General features: G+C 38.6%; 1 protein-coding gene across 1 annotated transcript in view; it reads left to right on the top strand.

Moving 5' to 3' along the window:
* LOC124043287 (CUB and sushi domain-containing protein 3-like) overlaps nt 1–18,938 on the top strand; it is a 720,075-nt gene that overhangs the window by 193,346 nt on the left and 507,791 nt on the right. The gene's annotated exons all lie outside the window — the stretch shown is intronic.

Genomic DNA, 18,938 nt, shown 5'->3' with positions numbered 1-18,938 from the left:
AGTCATCTTACAGACTCACATCCAGAGTGACACACAGAAGCAACCAGAGTCAATGCCCTGCTCAAGGGCACGTTGACAGATCTCCCACAAGGTCAAAAATGGGGACCCGAACCAGCGATCCATCAGCCACCGTCCCAAGCCCCCAAACGCTAGCCCTCCAAGATCCCCCCCCCACAGTTCCCCAAGAGCTGCTCCTCAACCATCCGAGCCCCCCCCCCCCTACACAGAAAAAAATAAAATAATTCCACCCCCTCCCCCAATGCACTAATGACCAACAAATGAACAAAAGAGAAAAAACACCAAAGACATCAAGGACAAAAATCATAACAGCAAGGCCAACTGAATATGTTTGAGTTCATGTATGGCACAATTTACCTGTGTGTGTGTTGGTGTACATGCACATGTGTGCATTGGAATACGAGTGTGTGTATATACATGTGTACAAACACCTGCACGGCATCAGCCTCAGGCAAACCGGCGTTAGATGTAATAACACTGCCCCTCACAGTGTCATTCAAACATACTTTTTTGTTATGTTTTAGTCTGACTTTATTTTTGATACTTTTATCTTTGACCGTCATTCTATCCCCGCCCAACAACACTCCCACTTGTCTCCAATTCCACGTCCCCAACCCTCAGCTTCCCTCAGCCCATCCCATCTATCTCTGCTTGCCACCCTCTTCGGATTTCTATGCACCATACACTACTGTTCAAAAGTTTGTAATGTCACTTAGAAATGTCCTTGTTTTGAAAAAAAGCATATTTTTTTGTCCATTAAAATAACATCAAATTGATCAGAAATACAGTGTAGACGTTGTTACTGTTGTAAATGACTATTGTAGCTGGAAACTGATGATTTTTGATGGAATATCTACATAGGCGTACAGAGGCCCATTATCAGCAACCAACATTCCTGTGTTCCAATGGCACGATGTGTTAGCTAATCCAAGTTTATAATTTTAAAAGGCTACTTGATCATTAGAAAACCCTTATGCAATGTTAGCACAGCTGAAAACTGTTGTGCTAATTAAAGAAGCAATACAACTTCTTTAGACTAGTTGAGTATCTGGAGCATCAGTGTTTGTGGGTTCGATTACAGGCTCAAAATGGCCAGAAACAAATAACTTTCTTCTGAAACTTGTCACTCTATTCTGGTTCTGAGAAATGAAGGCTATTCCATGCGAGAAATGTCCAAGAAACTGAAGATCTCATACAACACTGTGTACTACTCCCTTCAGGAGTGGGAGGCCCCAGTGCCTTACTGAGCAAGAGGACAAGTACATTAGAATGTCTAGTTTGAGAAACAGATGCCTCACAAGTCCTCAACTGGCAGCTTTAGTAAATACTACCCGCAAAACACCAATCTCAACGTCAACAGTCAAGAGGCGACTCGTATTTTGTTTTATGAATGCCAAGTATGTCTATTTCACCGTCAACCCATTTTATAGGTAAACTGCAGGGTAAAGTAAAAGTTGTATTTTTTAAATATCCAATACGTAATATTGTACACTTATCATAATGAGGTTTTAGTCCAGAGAGTACAGAGAAGTTATCTAGATCTTTAATGAGACATTGCAGGGATCTAGCTTGCGGACTTCACATAAAACTTGAGTCATCGGCACACATGGACACCTTTGTTTTTAAGCCTCTAATCCTCTAATGTTGTTATTTGATCTGATTTTAATAGCTAGCATTTCGATGGCCATAACAAATAGATATGGTGACAACTCCTCTTGACAATTCAAAACTCTCTGAGAAGTAGCTGCTTTTTACTCTTTAACACCTAAGGATGTTATATATTATATAATCACCAAAATTGGAAAAAAATCTAGGCATAAAGTCCAGTCTTACTTTATCAAAGGCCTTTTCAAAATCCACTTTAAATATACGGCCTGGCTTCTTAGACATTTCACAATGTTCTATTGTTTCTAGTAGATGTCGTATATTATCTCCAATGTATCGTCCATGTAAAAAACCTGTCTGATCAGGATGAAACCTGGTAAAACCTTTTTAATTCTGAGTGCTATGCATTTCGCTAGTATTTTTGGATCACATCTCTGAAGTGTCAGGGGCCTCCAGTTTTTTAGATAGACTGGATCTTTATCTTTGCCATCTGTGTCTTGTTTTAGTAATAGAGAAATCAGACCTTCCTGACGAGTACCTGACAGACTACCATTCCTATAGGAATAGTTAAAACAAGCTAACAATGGAGCTTTGAGTATATCAACAAATAATTTATATACTTCTACCGGTATGCCATCAAACCCTGAGGTTTTTCCAGACTGAAATGATTTAATAGCCTCAGAAAGGTTTTTGTCTGTAATTTGGCCTTCAAAGGGATCTTTCTGTACATGTGTTACTTTTCAATTTTTGTATTATTTGGAAAGAATTCCTTACAATAATCGTCATTCAGTTGGTGAGGATGAGATGGAAAAGAGAACACCTGCTTAAAATATGTAGCTTCCTCTTCAGTAACGAGTTTCTGCAAAATCTTTTTGTTAGAGTTCCTGTGTTTGTAGTGGCGTGCCGTGGGCCTGGGGGCTGGGCCTTCAGTGAGGTCCTACACAGTCCCACCCGAATTAATCCACCTCTTATTACCATCATTATGATGCCATGGCTCTAGACACTATACATTTAGACAGAAACGCAGTATAAAACCAGGCGTTGTGTCACCTTGAAATTGACATTTTTATTCATAGAATTGCAGGGGAAGAGTACAATACCTTTTCATTGTGCAGCTCCCGTTTCCCCGCGCGCTTGTTCGTTGAGCTGACATCCACTCGGGTGTCCCCAAAAGTTTTCAAAAGCACCATTGCTTGTAAGTGCCCAGCCATGTCTCATTGCTGCCTTGGTTAGACAACTCAAGTTCGCAAAGCCAGTGTGGCTCCAAACACCAAATCTATCACTTGCAAATAATAGGCATTCCCAGCAGTACAGTTTGCAGTGCTTCTCGGAGCCTATGAGCCATTGATAGCGCTCGTAGTTGGAACTTTGAAAGTGGCGAACGAACCCCTTTCCCGCCCGTGACAGGCTTTGTAGCGTCGGCGTCGGGCGACCTCTCCTGACAATGTCTAACTTTTCTTGAAAAGTTTGTCTTGAGAATGGCGTTATAATTATATCCTCGACCAAATCGATATCTTCTCCTCCTTCCGCCATTGTGGGTTAAAAAAACAGCTTAATAGTACGCAAATTAATTAGTTTATCAAATTCAGGTTCCTAGTTCTGAGGTTTGCATAGACCTGCCCATATAGTACCTGCCTCTCAATATCGGTAATCCAATCAAAAGACGTGCACGCACTACGCCTGCTAGCTGGCTCCTGTGTAACACTAGAGCCAGCCAGCAGGCGTACAATAGCCAACTCTAAAACTGATTGGTTTACACTAAATTTTCATTTCCATTCACTTTAAGCTACAAGCGCCCGCACTGTTGATTCTGAAGGCCTGAGGGCAGATTTTAGGCGCCTGGCAACACATGATGGCTGAATATGATTGGATAAAAGATCTAACATAAAGACCAGCCCTCCAAATCTCAACCTAGGGCTGGAAGCAGTGCAACCAAGAGGAAAGCTATGAAATTAAGAGTATTACTCTTACTCTGGGGAATCATTTATTACATATTTGTGGGAAAATATATATTTTTTAAAGTACATTCTGATGATGTTTAGGCCAGCAGAGAAGGCATTGCTGGCCCTGATGGCCCACCACTGTGTGTTTGAGATTCAGGAAGAATTTGGTGCATTTTTCTTCATATTCCATCCAGTTTGCTTTATTTTTGTAATCAATTGCATTAGATTGTTCTTGAATCAGTCCCTCCAGTTCTTATTGTTTTTCCTCTAACTTATTTTGTATCTCTGTAGTATCGTTTTTCTTGCTGTCTACAAGTATTATTAGCTCATGGATTTCCCTTGTTTGTCTTGTCTTTTTAGCCAGAAACTGCTTTTTTAAATTATTGATGAATATTGAATTGAATGACCTCTGAAGGTACATTTAAAGGTATCCCAAACACTAAGGGGATTTTCTGAACCTATATTATACTGGAAAAATTCAGTTATAAATGACCCTGTCTTCGTTAAAAATGAATTGTCCTCCAGTAAACTTTGATAAACTGTCCAATATCCCTGTCCACTTGAAAATTCTATAAGAGTTATTTGAAGACCAATTAGGTGATGATCCGATTGCATTCTGTCTCCTATTAAAACTGTTTTAACCTTTGATTCAAGAGAGAAAGAGACAAGAAAGTAGTCAAGACGACAAGCTTGATTAAGTCTCCTCCATGTTTATCTCACGAGGTTGGGATTTTTAGTCTCCAAATATCCACTATTTCTAATGTGTCCATCATATTTTTGATTTCCTTAAGGACACGGTGATGATAGTTTGTGGAGTTATTTCCTTTACGGTCCATTGAGGTACTTAACACTGTTTAGTCTACCACCATAATGATTTGATCATTTGTTGCCTGTAAATTCAAAAAAATTGAATAAATATTTTAGAAGAAGTATGGATCATCCCGAATTGGACCATATAGATTAATGAGCGAAATCCATTTTTCGTCCGCTTTCATATTGAAATGTTTTTTTTAAATTCCTTATATTAAGCAAACCAGACTGCACCATTTTCTTATTTTTAAAATGTATGGATAGCCAGAGGCACACACCAACATTCAGACATAATTTACAAATGAAGCCAGTGTGTTTAGTGATTCCGCCAGATCAGAGGCAGTAGGGATGACCAGGGATGTTAGGTTGATAAGTGCCTGAATCGGACCATTTTCTTGTCCTACTAAGCATTCAGAATGTAACGAGTACTTTTGGGTGTCAAGGAAAATGTATGAGGAAAAAGTACAATATTTTCTTAAGGAATGTAGTGAAGTAAAAGTAACAGTAGTCAAATATATAAATAGTAAAGTAAAGTACAGATACCCCCCAAAACTACTTAAGTAGTACTTTAAAGAATTTTTACTTTAGTACTTTACAACACTGCATAGCACATAGTCTGGTTGATGATCTAAAGTTGTGTTAAAGGATGTAAAGTTGTTGATCCTAGGATAGACAGTCCCCCATAACTCATCCAATATGAAAATATTCATATTATGCTCTCTGGAAAATAGTATTTTGTAGAATAAACCCAAAGGCCACTGTATTTCTCCTTATTTATATTGCTCTGAGCCCCATCTCTATGTCACACACACACACACACACACACACACACACACACACACACACACACACACACACACACACACACACACACACACACACACACACACACACACACACACACACACACACACACACACACACACACACACACACACACACACACACACACACACACAGTGAGTTTTCAGAGGTGAGGCAGGGCCACTGTTAAAGCTCTCAGGCACGTTTGTTTGTCACGCTAGTTTATCTACCCAGACGAGAAGATTTGTGACCTTTATCAAATCCCACCTGAAGTTTTTCTTCAAGTGTATGGTTTTCTATTTGTGAATTATAAACTAAATGCATCACTAACTTCTTCACAGAGCTAGAGGACCATGTGCTTCCTCACAGTCCAAGGTATATTTTTTGGTCTTCTCCCCCCCCTCCTTTCTCTCTCTTTCTCTTTCCCTCTATTTATCTCTCCTTCCCACACACTGTCTTTCCCCTGTCTCTCTCTCCCTCTCTGTATTTCTCTGTCTTTCCCCTGTCTCTTTCCCCTGTCTCTCTCTCTCTCTCTCTCTGTGTTTCTCTGTCTTTCCCCTGTCTCTTTCCCACACACTCTCTCTCTCTCTCTCTCTGTATTTCTCTGTCTTTCCCACTCTCTCTCTGTATTTCTCTGTCTTTCCCACTCTCTCTCTCTCTCTCTCTCTCTCTGTATTTCTCTGTCTTTCCCCTGTCTCTCTCTCTCTCTCTCTCTCTCTCTCTCTCTCTCTCTCTCTCTCTCTCTCTCTCTCTCTCTCTCTCTCTCTCTCTCTCTCTCTCTCTCTCTCTCTCTCTCTCTCTATTTCCCCTGTCTCTTTCCCACACACTCACTCTCTCTCTCTCTCTCTCTCTCTCTCTCTCTCTCTGTATTTCCCCTGTCTCTTTCCCACACACTCTCTCTCTCTCTCTCTGTATTTCTCTGTCTTTCCCCTGTCTCTTTCCCACACACTCTCTCTCTCTCTCTCCCTCTCTCTCTGTATTTCTCTGTCTTTCCCCTGTCTCTTTCCCACACTCTCTCTCTCTCTCTCTCTCTCTCTGTATTTCTCTGTCTTTCCCCTGTCTCTTTCCCACACACTCTCTCTCTCTGTATTTCTCTGTCTTTCCCCTGTCTCTTTCCCACACACTCTCTCTCTCTCTGTATTTCTCTGTCTTTCCCCTGTCTCTTTCCCACACACTCTCTCTCTCTCTCTCTCTGTATTTCTCTGTCTTTCCCCTGTCTCTTTCCCACACACTCTCTCTCTCTCTGTATTTCTCTGTCTTTCCCCTGTCTCTTTCCCACACACACTCTCTCTCTCTCTCTCTCTCTCTCTCTCTCTCTCTCTCTCTCTCTCTCTCTCTCTCTGTATTTCTCTGACTTTCCCCTGTCTCTTTCCCACACACTCTCTCTCTCTCTCTCTGTATTTCTCTGTCTTTCCCCTGTCTCTTTCCCACACACTCTCTCTCTCTCTCTGTATTTCTCTGTCTTTCCCCTGTCTCTTTCCCACACACTCTCTCTCTCTCTGTATTTCTCTCTCTCTGTATTTCTCTGTCTTTCCCCTGTCTCTTTCCCACACACTCTCTCTCTCTCTGTATTTCTCTGTCTTTCCCCTGTCTCTTTCCCACACACTCTCTCTCTCTCTCTGTATTTCTCTGTCTTTCCCCTGTCTCTTTCCCACACACTCTCTCTCTCTCTCTCTCTCTCTCTCTCTGTATATCTCTGTCTTTCCCCTGTCTCTTTTCCACACACTCTCCCTCTCTCTCTCTCTCTCTCTCTCTCCTCTCTCTCTCTCTCTCTCTCTCTCTCTCTCTCTCTCTCTCTCTCTCTCTCTCTCTCTCTCTCTCTCTCTCTCTCTCTCTCTCTCTCTGTATTTCTCTGTCTTTCCCCTGTCTCTTTCCCACACACTCTCTCTCTCTCTGTATTTCTCTGTCTTTCCCCTGTCTCTTTCCCACACACTTTCTCTCTCTCTGTATTTCTCTTCCCCTGTCTCTTTCCCACACTCTCTCTCTCTCTCTGTATTGCTCTGTCTTTCCCCTGTCTCTTTCCCACACACTCTCTCTGTATTTCCCCTGTCTCTTTCCCACACACTCTCTCTGTATTTCCCCTGTCTCTTTCCCACTCTCTCTCTCTCTCTCTCTCTCTCTCTCTCTCTCTCTCTCTCTCTCTCTCTCTCTCTCTCTCTCTCTCTGTATTTACCCTGTCTCTTTCCCACTCTCTCTCTCTCTCTCTCTCTCTCTCTCTCTCTCTCTCTCTCTCTCTCTCTCTCTCAGTTTATTTATTTAATTTTCTCTCCATTGATATCCCTGTGGTTTCAATGGACCATTGATCTCTATCAATTGGAATGACTAACTGATAGCGCTCTCAGGACTCCCGTCCATGTTCCACTGAACCATGATTTACCAATAACCCTATTAGAAAATAGGAGTTATTCAGAACATGATCAATATCTCTAGTAGACAATGGTAGTAATTCAGAACCATGATATCAATAAACCTAGTAAACAAAGGTAGTCATTCAGAATCATGATATCAATAACCCTAGTAGACAATGGTAGTCATTCAGAATCATGACATCAATAACCCTAGTAGACAATGGTAGTCATTCAGAATAAATGGCATATATTATTATATATTATGACATCAATAACCCTAGTAGACAATGGTAGTCATTCAGAACCATGATGTTAATAACCCTAGTAGGCAATGATAGTCATTCAGAATCATGACATCAATAACCCTAGTAGGCAATGGTAGTCATTCAGAATCATGACATCAATAACCCTAGTAGACAATGGTAGTCATTCAGAATCATTACATCAATAACCCTAGTAGACAATGGTAGTCATTCAGAATCATGACATCAATAACCCTAGTAGACAATGGTAGTCATTTAGAATCATGACATCAATAACCCTAGTAGACAATGGTAGTCATTCAGAACCATGATGTTAATAACCCTAGTAGGCAATGGTAGTCATTCAGAATCATGACATCAATAACCCTAGTAGGCAATGGTAGTCATTCAGAATCATGACATCAATAACCCTAGTAGACAATGGTAGTCATTCAGAATCATGACATCAATAACCCTAGTAGACAATGGTAGTCATTCAGAATCATGACATCAATAACCCTAGTAGACAATGGTAGTCATTCAGAATCATGTCATCAATAACCCTAGTAGACAATGGTAGTCATTTAGAATCATGACATCAATAACCCTAGTAGACAATGTTAGTCATTTTGAAACATTATATCAAATACCCTAGTAGACAATGGTAGTATTTTACAACCATGGTATAAATAACTAGTAGACAATAGTAGTCATTCAGCATTCAGGACCATGATATCAATACCCTAGTAGACAATAGTAGTCATTCAGCATTCAGGACCATGATATCAATACCCTAGTAGACAATAGTAGTCATTCAGCATTCAGAACCATGATATCAATACCCTAGTAGACAATAGTAGTCATTCAGCATTCAGGACCATGATATCAATACCCTAGTAGACAATAGTAGTCATTCAGCATTCAGAACCATGATATCAATACCCTAGTAGACAATAGTAGTCATTCAGCATTCAGGACCATGATATCAATAACCTTGTAGAAAATAGTAGTCATTCAGCATTCAGGACCATGATATCAAATACCCTAGTAGACAATGGTAGTATTTTACAACCATGGTATAAATAACTAGTAGACAATAGTAGTCATTCAGCATTCAGGACCATGATATCAATACCCTAGTAGACAATAGTAGTCATTCAGCATTCAGGACCATGATATCAATACCCTAGTAGACAATAGTAGTCATTCAGCATTCAGAACCATGATATCAATACCCTAGTAGACAATAGTAGGCATTCAGCATTCAGGACCATGATATCAATACCCTAGTAGACAATAGTAGTCATTCAGCATTCAGAACCATGATATCAATACCCTAGTAGACAATAGTAGTCATTCAGCATTCAGGACCATGATATCAATACCCTAGTAGACAATAGTAGTCATTCAGCATTCAGGACCATGATATCAATACCCTTGTAGAAAATAGTAGTCATTCAGCATTCAGGACCATGATATCAATACCCTTGTAGAAAATAGTAGTCATTCAGCATTCAGGACCATGATATCAATACCCTTGTAGAAAATAGTAGTCATTCAGCATTCAGGACCATGATATCAATACCCTTGTAGAAAATAGTAGTCATTCAGCATTCAGGACCATGATATCAATACCCTTGTAGAAAATAGTAGTCATTCAGCATTCAGGACCATGATATCAATACCCTTGTAGAAAATAGTAGTCATTCAGCATTCAGGACCATGATATCAATACCCTTGTAGAAAATAGTAGTCATTCAGCATTCAGGACCATGATATCAATACCCTTGTAGAAAATAGTAGTCATTCAGCATTCAGGACCATGATATCAATACCCTTGTAGAAAATAGTAGTCATTCAGCATTCAGGACCATGATATCAAATACCCTAGTAGACAATGGTAGTATTTTACAACCATGGTATAAATAACTAGTAGACAATAGTAGTCATTCAGCATTCAGGACCATGATATCAATACCCTAGTAGACAATAGTAGTCATTCAGCATTCAGGACCATGACATCAATAACCCTAGTAGACAATGGTAGTCATTCAGAATCATGATATCAATAACACTAGTAGACAATGGTAGTCATTCAGAATCATGACATCAATAACCCTAGTAGACAATGGTAGTCATTCAGAACCATGATGTTAATAACCCTAGTAGGCAATGATAGTCATTCAGAATCATGACATCAATAACCCTAGTAGGCAATGGTAGTCATTCAGAATCATGACATCAATAACCCTAGTAGACAATGGTAGTCATTCAGAATCATTACATCAATAACCCTAGTAGACAATGGTAGTCATTCAGAATCATGACATCAATAACCCTAGTAGACAATGGTAGTCATTTAGAATCATGACATCAATAACCCTAGTAGACAATGGTAGTCATTCAGAACCATGATGTTAATAACCCTAGTAGGCAATGGTAGTCATTCAGAATCATGACATCAATAACCCTAGTAGGCAATGGTAGTCATTCAGAATCATGACATCAATAACCCTAGTAGACAATGGTAGTCATTCAGAATCATGACATCAATAACCCTAGTAGACAATGGTAGTCATTTAGAATCATGACATCAATAACCCTAGTAGACAATGTTAGTCATTTTGAAACATTATATCAAATACCCTAGTAGACAATGGTAGTATTTTACAACCATGGTATAAATAACTAGTAGACAATAGTAGTCATTCAGCATTCAGGACCATGATATCAATACCCTAGTAGACAATAGTAGTCATTCAGCATTCAGGACCATGATATCAATACCCTAGTAGACAATAGTAATCATTCAGCATTCAGAACCATGATATCAATACCCTAGTAGACAATAGTAGTCATTCAGCATTCAGGACCATGATATCAATACCCTAGTAGACAATAGTAGTCATTCAGCATTCAGAACCATGATATCAATACCCTAGTAGACAATAGTAGTCATTCAGCATTCAGGACCATGATATCAATAACCTTGTAGAAAATAGTAGTCATTCAGCATTCAGGACCATGATATCAAATACCCTAGTAGACAATGGTAGTATTTTACATTTACATTACATTTAAGTCATTTAGCAGACGCTCTTATCCAGAGCGACTTACAAATTGGTAAATGACTATTGTAGTTGGAAATGGCAGATTTGTTATGGAATATCTACATTGGCCGTACAGAGGCCCATTATCAGCAACCATCACTCCCGTATTCCAATGGCACGTTGTGTTAGCTAATCCAAGTTTATCATTTTAAAAGGCTAATTGATCATTAGAAAACCCTTTTGCAATTATGTTAGCACAGCTAAAAACTGTTCTTATGATTATAGAGGCAATAAAACTGTCCTTCTTTAGACTAGTTGAGTATCCAGAGCATCAGCATTTGTGGGTTCGTTTGCAGGCTCAAAATGGCCAGAAACAAAGACCTTTCTTCTGAAACTCATCAGTCTATTCTTGTTCTGAGAAATGAAGGCTATTCCATGCGAGAAATTGCCAAGAAACTGAAGATCTCGTACAACGCTGTGCACTACTCCCTTCACAGAACAGCGCAAATGGTCTCTAACCAGAATAGAAATAGGAGTGGGAGGCCCCGGTGCACAACTGAGCAAAAGGACAAGTACATTAGAGTGTCTAGTTTGACAAACAGACACCTCACAAGTCCTCAACTGGCAGCTTTATTAAATAGTATCCTCAAAACACAAGTCTCAACATCAACAGTGAAGAGGTGACTCTGGGATGTGGCCTTCTAGGCAGAGTTGTGAAGAAAAAGCCATATTACATTTACATTTAAGTCATTTAGCAGACGCTCTTATCCAGAGCGACTTACAAATTGGTGCATTCACCTTATGACATCCAGTGGAACAGCCACTTTACAATAGTGCATCTAAATATTTTAAGGGGGGGGAAGGGGGGTGAGAAGGATTACTTTATCCTATCCTAAGTATTCCTTAAAGAGGTGGGGTTTCAGGTATGATATCAAATACCCTAGTAGACAATGGTAGTATTTTACAACCATGGTATAAATAACTAGTAGACAATAGTAGTCATTCAGCATTCAGGACCATGATATCAATACCCCATTAGCATTAGAAAATAGTAGAAAATAGTAGTCATTCAGCATTCAGGACCATGATATCAATACCCTTGTAGAAAATAGTAGTCATTCAGCATTCAGGACCATGATATCAATACCCTTGTAGAAAATAGTAGTCATTCAGCATTCAGGACCATGATATCAATACCCTTGTAGAAAATAGTAGTCATTCAGCATTCAGGACCATGATATCAATACCCTTGTAGAAAATAGTAGTCATTCAGCATTCAGGACCTTGTAGAAAATAGTAGACATCAATAACCCTAGTAGACAATGGTAGTATTTTACAACCATGGTATAAATAACTAGTAGACAATAGTAGTCATTCAGCATTCAGGACCATGATATCAATACCCTAGTAGACAATAGTAGTCATTCAGCATTCAGGACCATGACATCAATAACCCTAGTAGACAATGGTAGTCATTCAGAATCATGATATCAATAACACTAGTAGACAATGGTAGTCATTCAGAATCATGACATCAATAACCCTAGTAGACAATGGTAGTCATTCAGAACCATGATGTTAATAACCCTAGTAGGCAATGATAGTCATTCAGAATCATGACATCAATAACCCTAGTAGGCAATGGTAGTCATTCAGAATCATGACATCAATAACCCTAGTAGACAATGGTAGTCATTCAGAATCATTACATCAATAACCCTAGTAGACAATGGTAGTCATTCAGAATCATGACATCAATAACCCTAGTAGACAATGGTAGTCATTTAGAATCATGACATCAATAACCCTAGTAGACAATGGTAGTCATTCAGAACCATGATGTTAATAACCCTAGTAGGCAATGGTAGTCATTCAGAATCATGACATCAATAACCCTAGTAGGCAATGGTAGTCATTCAGAATCATGACATCAATAACCCTAGTAGACAATGGTAGTCATTCAGAATCATGACATCAATAACCCTAGTAGACAATGGTAGTCATTTAGAATCATGACATCAATAACCCTAGTAGACAATGTTAGTCATTTTGAAACATTATATCAAATACCCTAGTAGACAATGGTAGTATTTTACAACCATGGTATAAATAACTAGTAGACAATAGTAGTCATTCAGCATTCAGGACCATGATATCAATACCCTAGTAGACAATAGTAGTCATTCAGCATTCAGGACCATGATATCAATACCCTAGTAGACAATAGTAATCATTCAGCATTCAGAACCATGATATCAATACCTAGTAGACAATAGTAGTCATTCAGCATTCAGGACCATGATATCAATACCTAGTAGACAATAGTAGTCATTCAGCATTCAGAACCATGATATCAATACCCTAGTAGACAATAGTAGTCATTCAGCATTCAGGACCATGATATATCAAATAGTCATTCCATTAGATATCAAATACCCTAGTAGACAATGGTAGTAGACAATGGTAGTATTTTACATTTACATTACATTTAAGTCATTTAGCAGACGCTCTTATCCAGAGCGACTTACAAATTGGTAAATGACTATTGTAGTTGGAAATGGCAGATTTGTTATGGAATATCTACATTGGCCGTACAGAGGCCCATTATCAGCAACCATCACTCCCGTATTCCAATGGCACGTTGTGTTAGCTAATCCAAGTTTATCATTTTAAAAGGCTAATTGATCATTAGAAAACCCTTTTGCAATTATGTTAGCACAGCTAAAAACTGTTCTTATGATTATAGAGGCAATAAAACTGTCCTTCTTTAGACTAGTTGAGTATCCAGAGCATCAGCATTTGTGGGTTCGTTTGCAGGCTCAAAATGGCCAGAAACAAAGACCTTTCTTCTGAAACTCATCAGTCTATTCTTGTTCTGAGAAATGAAGGCTATTCCATGCGAGAAATTGCCAAGAAACTGAAGATCTCGTACAACGCTGTGCACTACTCCCTTCACAGAACAGCGCAAATGGTCTCTAACCAGAATAGAAATAGGAGTGGGAGGCCCCGGTGCACAACTGAGCAAAAGGACAAGTACATTAGAGTGTCTAGTTTGACAAACAGACACCTCACAAGTCCTCAACTGGCAGCTTTATTAAATAGTATCCTCAAAACACAAGTCTCAACATCAACAGTGAAGAGGTGACTCTGGGATGTGGCCTTCTAGGCAGAGTTGTGAAGAAAAAGCCATATTACATTTACATTTAAGTCATTTAGCAGACGCTCTTATCCAGAGCGACTTACAAATTGGTGCATTCACCTTATGACATCCAGTGGAACAGCCACTTTACAATAGTGCATCTAAATATTTTAAGGGGGGGGAAGGGGGGTGAGAAGGATTACTTTATCCTATCCTAAGTATTCCTTAAAGAGGTGGGGTTTCAGGTATGATATCAAATACCCTAGTAGACAATGGTAGTATTTTACAACCATGGTATAAATAACTAGTAGACAATAGATATCAATACCCTAGTAGACAATAGTCATTCAGCATTCAGTCATTCAGACCATGATATCAATACCCTAGTAGACAATAGTAGTCATTCAGCATTCAGGACCATGATATCAATCAATAGTCATTCCTAGTAGACAATAGTAGTCATTCAGCATTCAGAACCATGATATCAATACCCTAGTAGACAATAGTAGTCATTCAGCATTCAGGACCATGATATCAATACCCTAGTAGACAATAGTAGTCATTCAGCATTCAGAACCATGATATCAATACCCTAGTAGACAATAGTAGTCATTCAGCATTCAGGACCATGATATCAATACCCTAGTAGACAATAGTAGTCATTCAGCATTCAGGACCATGATATCAATACCCTTGTAGAAAATAGTAGTCATTCAGCATTCAGGACCATGATATCAAATACCTAGTAGACAATGGTAGTCAGCATTTTACAACTAGTAGACATGGTCATTATAAATAACTAGTAGACAATAGTAGTCATTCGGCATTCAGGACCATGATATCAATACCCTAGTAGACAATAGTAGTCATTCAGCATTCAGGACCATGATATCAATACCCTAGTAGACAATAGTAGTCATTCAGCATTCAGGACCATGATATCAATACCCTAGTAGACAATAGTAGTCATTCAGCATTCAGGACCATTATATAAATACCCTTGTAGACAATAGTAGTCATTCAGCATTCAGAACCATGATATCAATACCCTAGCAGACAATAGTAGTCATTCAGCATTCAGGACCATGATATCAATACCCTTGTAGACAATAGTAGTCATTCAGCATTCAGGACCATGATATCAATACCCTTGTAGACAATAGTAGTCATTCAGCATTCAGGACCATGATATCAATACCCTTGTAGACAATAGTAGTCATTCAGCATTCAGGACCATGATATAAATACCCTTGTAGACAATAGTAGTCATTCAGCTTTCAGAACCATGATATCAATAACCCTAGTAGGCAATGGGAGTCATTCAGAACCATGATATCAAACACCCTCGTAGACAACAGTAACATTTCAGAATCATGATATCAATCGCCCTAGTAGACTATGTTAGTCATTTTGAAACATTATATCAAATACCCTAGTAGACAATGGTAGTATTTTACAACCATGGTATAAATAACTAGTAGACAATAGTAGTCATTCAGCATTCAGGACCATGATATCAATACCCTTGTAGACAATAGTAGTCATTCAGCATTCAGAACCATGATATCAATACCCTAGTAGACAATAGTAGTCATTCAGCATTCAGGACCATGATATCAATACCCTAGTAGACAATAGTAGTCATTCAGCATTCAGAACCATGATATCAATACCCTAGTAGACAATAGTAGTCATTCAGCATTCAGGACCATGATATCAATACCCTAGTAGGCAATGGGAGTCATTCAGATTAATGATATCAAGAACCCCAGTAGACAATGGTAGTCATTCAGATGAATGATATCAAGAACCCTAGTACACAATGGTAGTCATTCAGATGAATGATATCAAGAACCCTAGTAGACAATGGTAGTCATTCAGATGAATGATATCAAGAACCCTAGTAGACAATGGTAGTCATTCAGATGAATGATATCAAGAACCCTAGTAGACAATGGTAGTCATTCAGATGAATGATATCAAGAACCCTAGTACACAATGGTAGTCATTCAGATGAATGATATCAAGAACCCTAGTAGACAATGGTAGTCATTCAGATGAATGATATCAAGAACCCTAGTACACAATGGTAGTCATTCAGATGAATGATATCAAGAACCCTAGTAGACAATGGTAGTCATTCAGATGAATGATAACAAGAACCCTAGTAGACAATGGTAGTCATTCAGATGAATGATATCAAGAACCCTAGTACACAATTGTAGTCATTCAGATGAATGATATCAAGAACCCTAGTAGACAATGGTAGTCATTCAGATGGATGATATCAAGAACCCTAGTAGACAATGGTAGTCATTCAGATGAATGATATCAAGAACCCCAGTAGACAATGGTAGTCATTCAGATGAATGATATCAATAACCCCAGTAGACAATGGTAGTCATTCAGATGAATGATATCAAGAACCCCAGTAGACAATGGTAGTCATTCAGATGAATGATATCAAGAACCCTAGTAGACAATGGTAGTCATTCAGATGAATGATATCAAGAACCCTAGTAGACAATGGTAGTCATTCAGATGAATGATATCAAGAACCCTAGTAGACAATGGTAGTCATTCAGATGGATGATATCAAGAACCCTAGTAGACAATGGTAGTCATTCAGATGAATGATATCAAGAACCCTAGTAGACAATGGTAGTCATTCAGATGAATGATATCAAGAACCCCAGTAGACAATGGTAGTCATTCAGATGAATGATATCAAGAACCCTAGTAGACAATGGTAGTCATTCAGATGAATGATATCAAGAACCCTAGTAGACAATGGTAGTCATTCAGATGAATGATATCAATAACCCCAGTAGACAATGGTTGTAAGGGTTTTCTGGTGAAAGAGAAGCGGACCAAAAAGCAGCATGGTGGTTATTCATGTTCTTTAATATATAAAGAAACTACACATGAGATAACTAACAAAAACAACAAACGTGAGAAAACCTAAAACAGTCCTATCTGGTGCAATCACAGAGACAGAAACAATCACCCACAAACACACAGTGAAACCCAGGCTACCTAAGTATGATTCTCAATCAGAGACAACTAATGACACCTGCCTCTGATTGAGAACCATACTAGGCCGAAACATAGAAATTCCCAAAACCTAGAAAAACAAACATAGACTGCCCACCCAACTCACGCCCTGACCATACTAACTAAACACAAAACACAGGAAATAAAGGTCAGAAGGTGACAATGGTAGTCATTCATAACCATAATATCAATAACCCTAATAGACAATGGTAGTATTTTACAACCATGATATAAATATCCCTAGTAGATAATGGTAGTCATTCAGAAGAATGATATCAATAACCCTAGTACACAATGGTAGTCACTCAGAATCATGATATCAATAACCCTAGTTGACAATGGTAGTCATTCAGAATCATGACATCAATAACCCTAGTACACAATGGTAGTCACTCAGAATCATGATATAAATATCCCTAGTAGATAATGGTAGTCACTCAGAATCATGACATCAATAACCCTAGTACACAATGGTAGTCACTCAGAATCATGATATAAATATCCCTAGTAGATAATGGTAGTCACTCAGAATCATGATATCAATAACCCTAGTTGACAATGGTAGTCATTCAGAACCATGATATCAATAACCCTAGTACACAATGGTAGTCACTCAGAATCATGATATCAATAACCCTAGTTGACAATGGTAGTCATTCAGAACCATGATATCAATAACCCTAGTACACAATGGTAGTCACTCAGAATCATGATATCAATAACCCTAGTTGACAATGGTAGTCATTCAGAACCATGATATCAATAACCCCAGTTGACAATGGTAGTCATTCAGAACCATGATATCAATAACCCCAGTTGACAATGGTAGTCATTCAGAACCATGATATCAATAACCCCAGTTGACAATGGTAGTCACTCAGAATCATGATATCAATAACCCCAGTTGACAATGGTAGTCACTCAGAATCATGATATCAATAACCCTAGTTGACAATGGTAGTCACTCAGAATCATGATATCAATAACCCCAGTTGACAATGGTAGTCACTCAGAATCATGATATCAATAACCCCAGTTGACAATGGTAGTCATTCAGAACCATGATATCAATAACCCCAGTTGACAATGGTAGTCATTCAGAACCATGATATCAATAACCCCAGTTGACAATGGTAGTCATTCAGAACCATGATATCAATAACCCTAGTTGACAATGGTAGTCACTCAGAATCATGATATCAATAACCCCAGTTGACAATGGTAGTCATTCAGAACCATGATATCAATAACCCCAGTTGACAATGGTTGTAAGGGTTTTCTGGTGAAAGAGAAGCGGACCAAAAAGCAGCATGGTGGTTATTCATGTTCTTTAATATATAAAGAAACTACACATGAGATAACTAACAAAAACAACAAACGTGAGAAAACCTAAAACAGTCCTATCTGGTGCAATCACAGAGACAGAAACAATCACCCACAAACACACAGTGAAACCCAGGCTACCTAAGTATGATTCTCAATCAGAGACAACTAATGACACCTGCCTCTGATTGAGAACCATACTAGGCCGAAACATAGAAATTCCCAAAACCTAGAAAAACAAACATAGACTGCCCACCCAACTCACGCCCTGACCATACTAACTAAACACAAAACACAGGAAATAAAGGTCAGAAGGTGACAATGGTAGTCATTCATAACCATAATATCAATAACCCTAATAGACAATGGTAGTATTTTACAACCATGATATAAATATCCCTAGTAGATAATGGTAGTCATTCAGAAGAATGATATCAATAACCCTAGTACACAATGGTAGTCACTCAGAATCATGATATCAATAACCCTAGTTGACAATGGTAGTCATTCAGAATCATGACATCAATAACCCTAGTACACAATGGTAGTCACTCAGAATCATGATATAAATATCCCTAGTAGATAATGGTAGTCATTCAGAA

The sequence above is a fragment of the Oncorhynchus gorbuscha genome, linkage group LG09 (assembly GCF_021184085.1).
Source record: "Oncorhynchus gorbuscha isolate QuinsamMale2020 ecotype Even-year linkage group LG09, OgorEven_v1.0, whole genome shotgun sequence".
In the NCBI taxonomy this organism is placed as follows: Eukaryota; Metazoa; Chordata; class Actinopteri; order Salmoniformes; family Salmonidae; genus Oncorhynchus; species Oncorhynchus gorbuscha.
Note: the sequence above shows the minus strand (reverse complement) of the source record. Positions and strands in the feature narration are given on the sequence as shown.